Source organism: Pristis pectinata, chromosome 34, assembly GCF_009764475.1.
Source record: "Pristis pectinata isolate sPriPec2 chromosome 34, sPriPec2.1.pri, whole genome shotgun sequence".
Taxonomy (NCBI): Eukaryota; Metazoa; Chordata; class Chondrichthyes; order Rhinopristiformes; family Pristidae; genus Pristis; species Pristis pectinata.
This window is the reverse complement of record NC_067438.1, coordinates 801,410-807,005: the sequence shown is the minus strand read 5'-3', so window position 1 is coordinate 807,005 and position 5,596 is coordinate 801,410.

Sequence of the window (5,596 nt, the reverse complement as noted above, 5' to 3'; positions counted from 1 at the left end):
CAGGGGAGGGTGGGGGGAGCGGGGAGGGCGGCCGGGGTGGGGACTGCTGTCGGGGAGCGGGGCAGGGCGGTCGACAGAGAGGGGGATTTTGCTTGTTGGGGGGGGGGGGTTGAGTGGTCGTGGGGAGCGTTGTCGTTGAATGGAGGGTGGGGTGAGGCTGTGGGTGAGAGTGTGGGTGGAAGTCGGGGAGACGTGGGGTATGGGCGGGTTGTGGGTGGGTGTAGGTGGGGTGTGGGTGGGGTGTTGGTGTGCTTGAGTCGTGGGTGGGCGTGAGGGTAGGGGTGTAGGTGTAGTATGGGGGGTGTGGTTGGGGCATCCGTGAGGATGAGGGTGGGTTTGTGGGTGCGATAAGGGTGGGGCGTCGGTGTGGTCTGTGTCTGTGTGGGTGGGGCTGTGGGTGGGGCTGTAGGTGGGTGTGGGTGCGATGTGGGTGGGGTTGTGGGGTGGTTTGTGGGTGTGATGTGTGTGGGGGGGTTGGTGTGTGTGTGATGAGGGTGTGGGTTGGTGTGGGTGGGCTGTGGGTGTGGGTGAGATGAGGGTGTGGGTGGGGTGTGGGTGAGTTGGTGGGGTAGTTTTCTGCCACTGATAACATTGACCGGATCTCTGGAAAGAATCCACATCGGACAATCCTGTTAGCGAATGTTCAGCACAAACGGTGCAGGTCCCGGGGGACTGGGTCACGCTGCATATTTGGACCCTCACCACTCGCTGATAAATTCCACACAAAATCATGAAACAACATGAGATACCATCGAATCGAGGGTTCTCTGGGAATGGAGAAGCTGCAGGTCTGAAAGAAAAGCGAACATTGCGAGAACACTCAGCGTGACAGGCAGCGTGTGCGGGGATAGAAACCGACTAACGTGTCAGGGCACTGTTCTCAGCAACTACAAGGGTCTTCGGCTGGGCGGCTCTGTGAGTGGGTTACAGTGGAAGTCTTCTCCTCTCAGAGGGGAGTGAATCCCAGAGAATCCTGGAGTTGTATAGAACAGAAACAGGCCCTTCGGCCCTACCCGTCCCTGCTGACCATGGTGCCTATCTAAGCTAGTCACTTGCCTGCATTAGGCCCAGATTCCTCAAACTATTTCCTGTCCACATGCCTCTTAACCGCTGTAATTGTACCAGTCTCCAGGACTTCCTCTGGCAGCTCGTTCCAGATACTCACCACCCTCTGTGTGGGAAAACTTACCCCTCCGGTCTCCAATCACCTGAAACCTGTGCCCTCTCGTTCTCGACTCTCCTGCCTGGGGATAACTCTGCCCAACCTATGCCCCTCATAATGTTATAGACCCTCATAAGCTCACCCAGAGGCCATCCAATATCTCCTTGTAACTGGAGTCCACCATTCCAGGCAACATACTGGTGGCTGTCTCCTGCACCCTCTCTATCACTGCAAGCGTGGCCTGAGCAACAACTACAGGCTCAAGGTGAAAGGGCAGAAGCTTAAGGGAGATCTGAGGGCACTGGTCCTCAGTGTCACCCTGTTACCCTTGGTCCTGGGTTACGCCAATACCTGAGAGGTCACACACTGCCCTGGGTTACCCCGATACCCAGGAGGGCACACACACTGCCCTGGGTTACCCCGATACCCAGGAGGGCACACACACTGCCCAGGGTTACCCCGATATCCAGGAGGGCACACACACTGCCCAGGGTTACTCCGATAGCCGGGAGGGCACACACACTGCCAAGGGTTACCTCAAAATCCGGAAAGACACAAACCAGGAAATTTCAGGCCAGTGAGCCTGACATCAGTGGTATGGAAGTTATTGGAGAAAATTCTTAGGATTAGGATCTACTTTTAGCTGGTAAAGCATCGGGACAGTCAGCATGGCTTTGTGTGGGGCAGGTCATGTCCTACAGACTGATTGAGTTTTTGCGGAGTTTTTGTGGGTAGGGCTGTGGATGTTGTCTACCTGACTTTAGGAAAGGTTTCGACAAAGAACCATGAGGTAGGCTGATCCAGAAGATTGAGGCGTGTGGAATCCATGGTGAATTGGTAGCTTGGATTAAAAATTTGGCTTGTCCGTAGAAGACAGAGGGGAGTGGTGGATGGGCGCTTCTCTGACTGGAGGTCTGTGACCACTGGTGTTCCACAGGGATCCATGCTGGGACCTCTGACAAAAACGTAGGTGGACTCATTAGTAAGTTGCCTACGACACAAACATTGCCGGCTGTGTGGATGACGAGGACGGTTGTCGAAGTATTCAGCAGGATAGAGGCCGGTTTTCCAGGCTGAGCAGCATCTTACCAGGTTCAGCAGGGTCCAGTGGAGCAGACAGTTTGGGGCAGGCATCGTGGGCAGAAGCTGTAGTTCGGTGAGGGAACCCTGAGCAGCAGAAACAGGTCAGTGTGGATTTTCCTTGGGATTACTCTCCCTATTAGAGTAGCTGGGATGGCAGTTCAGGCAGCGGCATGTCCCTCCTGTGGGATGTGGGAGAACCGGGAGACTGCCAGTGTCCCCAAATACTTCACCAGTACAAAGTGCGCCTAGCTGTAGCTCCTGACTGACCGCATCAGGAGTTGGAGCTGGAGCTGGACGTACTTAGGATCGCCTGAAATACTGAGAGCACCATTGATATGAGTTTTAGCGAGGTGGTCACACCTAAGCGGCAGAAGCTGATAGCTGGGTGACCACCAGGAAAGGTAGAGGGAGCAGGCAGACAGTGCAGGGTCTCCCTGTGGCCAGTCCTCTCAGCAACCCCTTTGGATATTGCTAGGGGGATGATCTATCAGGGCACAGCAGCAGCAGCCAGGTCAGTGGCACCGTGACTGGCTCTGAGGCTCAGTGGGGAAGGGTAAAGTCAGCAGAGCAATAGTGATAGGAGACTCGATAGGGGGGCAGGCAGGAGATTCTGTGGCTACCAAAGAAACGCCAGGATGGTGTGTTGTCTCCCGGGTGCCAGGGTCAGGGATGTCTTGGAACGTCTGCAGAACATTCTCACAGGGGAGGGTGAGCAGCCAGAGGTTGTGGTGCACATTGGCACCAACAACTTAGGTAGAAAGGGGGAAGAGGTCCTGCACAGTGAGTATAGGGAGTCAGCAAAGAGGCTGAAAAGTGGGACTTCAAAGCTAGTAACTTCTGGATTACTCCCAGTGCCACATGCTAGTCAGGGCAGGAATAGAAAAGATGAACGTGTGGCTGCAGAATTGGTGCAGGGGGCAACATTCCAGGTTCTTGGATCATTGGAACCCCTTCTGGGGCAATGGTGAGCTGTTCAAGAGGGACGGGTTGCACCTTGACTGGAGGGGAACCGATATCCTGGTCGAGAGGTTCGCTGGTGCTACTTGGGAGGGTATAAACTAGTTTGGCAGCGGGGTGGGAACCAGAGCACCAGATCAGTAGGTGGAGGGATTGAGAGAGAGGTAGATATCATGACGAAGTCTGTAAGGAAGATGGGCAGGGACAGGGCAATAGACTCGACGGGACGGATGGGTTGAATTGTGTTTATTTTAATGCTGGGAGTATTATGGGTAAGGATGATGAACTTCGGACCTGGATCAGTACATGGTACTATGATGTTGTGGTCATTACAGAGACTTGGTTGAGGGAGGGACAGGAATGGATGCTTAAGGTTCCAGGGTTTCAATGTTTTAGAGAGGGAGGTAGCAGAGGGGGAGAGTTGCACAATTAATAAGAGACAACATCACAGCAGCACTCAAGTGGGACATAATGGAGGGCTCATCCACTGAGTCTACAGGGTTGTTGTCGTGGGGGACCAACTTCCCCAGTATAGACTGGGACCTCCTTAGTGCAAGAGGTTTAGACGGGGCAGAATTTGTTAGGTGCATCCAGGAGGGTTTCTTAAATTGGTATGTCGATAGTCCAACGAGAGGAGGGGCCGTACTAGACCTGGTGTTGGGTAACGAGCCTGGCCAGGTGACCGACCTGTCAGTGGGAGAACAGTTAGGGAACAGAGACCACAGCTCCTTAAGTTTTAAGATCGCTATAGATAAGGATCAGTATGGACCCTGTGGGAGAGTATTAGATTGGAGCCGAGCAAATTATGGGAGCGTTAGGCAGGAACTAGGGAGAGTTAATTGGGAACAGCTATTTCTGGGCAAGTCCACATCTGACATGCGCAGGGTGTTTAAAGACCGACTGCACAGAGCACAGGACAGGGATGTTCCAGTCAGAAGGACGGACAAGGATGGAAAAAGGAAGGTTAAGTAAGGTTTAGGAAGCCAAAATCAAATGGAGCCTTTGAAGATTATAAAGAAGCAAGAAAAGAACTGGATTAGGAGAGCCAGGAGAGGCCATGAAAAGTCCTTAGCAAGTAGGATTAAAGAGAATCCCAAGGCATTCAACACATACATCAAGAGCAAGAGGATAACGAGGGAGCAGGGAGGGCCCCTCAAGGATAAGGGAGGGAAGTGGGAGGCGGAGGATGTGGGCGAGGTCCTGAATGAGTACTTTGCATCAGTATTTCCCAAGAAGAAGCAAGTGGAGGACGGGGAGATCAGTGTGGAATGTGCTAATATGCCGGGGCATTTTGAGATAAAGAAAGAGGTAGTGTTAGGTCTCTTACAGAACACTGAGGTGGATAAATCCCCAGGGCCTGCTATCTTGACAATATCTTAATGGCCTCTCTAGCCACAGGCGAGGTCCCGGAGAACTGGCAAGTAGCTAAGAAAGGAATCCTGGAAACTATAGACTGGTGAGTCTCACGTCAGTGGTAGGGAAGCTATTGGAGAGGATTCTTAGAGATTTAGAAGCATTTGGAAAACCATGGCCTAATTAAGGACAGTCAGTGTGGCTTTGTGCAGGGCAAGTCATGTCCTATTAATTTGATTGAGCTTTTTGAGGAGGTGATTGATGAAGGTAGAGCTGTGGAAGTTGTCTTCATGGATTTTAGTTAGGCATTTGACAAAGTCCCTCATAGGAGGCTCATCCTGAAGATTAATATGCATGGGGTCCATGGTAACGGTATTTTGGATTCAGAACTGGCTTGCCCGTAGAAGACAGAGGGTAGTGGCCAATGGAACGTATTCAGGCTGGAGGTCCATGACTAGTGGAGTTCCTCAGGGATCTGTACTGGGACCTCTGCTGTTTGTGACGCACATACATGGCTTGGCTGAAACCGTGGATGGGTGGGTTAGTAAGTTTGCAGATGATACGAAGATCAGTGGTGTTGTGGATAGTGCAGAAGACTGGCAGAGGATAGAGCAGGATACAGATCAGTTGCAGATATGGGCAGAGAAATGGCAGATGGAGTTTAATTTGGGCAAGTGTGGGGTGTTGCACTTCGGGAGGTGAAATATAAAGGACAGTACACAGTTAATGGCAGGACCCTTAACAGTGTTGATGTACAGAGGGATCTTGGGACCAAGTCCATGGCTCCCTGAAAGTGGCTGCACAAGTTGGTAGGGTGGTAAGGAAGGCAGATGACATGCTTGCCTTCATTAGTCGAGGCACTGAGTTCAAGTGTCGGGAAGTTTATAAAACTCTGGTTAGGCCACATCTGGAGTATTGCATTCAGTTCTGGTCGCCCCATTATAGGAAGGATGTGGAGACTTTGGAGAGGGTGCAGAAGAGGTTCACCAGGATGCTGCCTGGATTAGAGGGCATGTACTATGAGGAGAGGTTGGACAAACT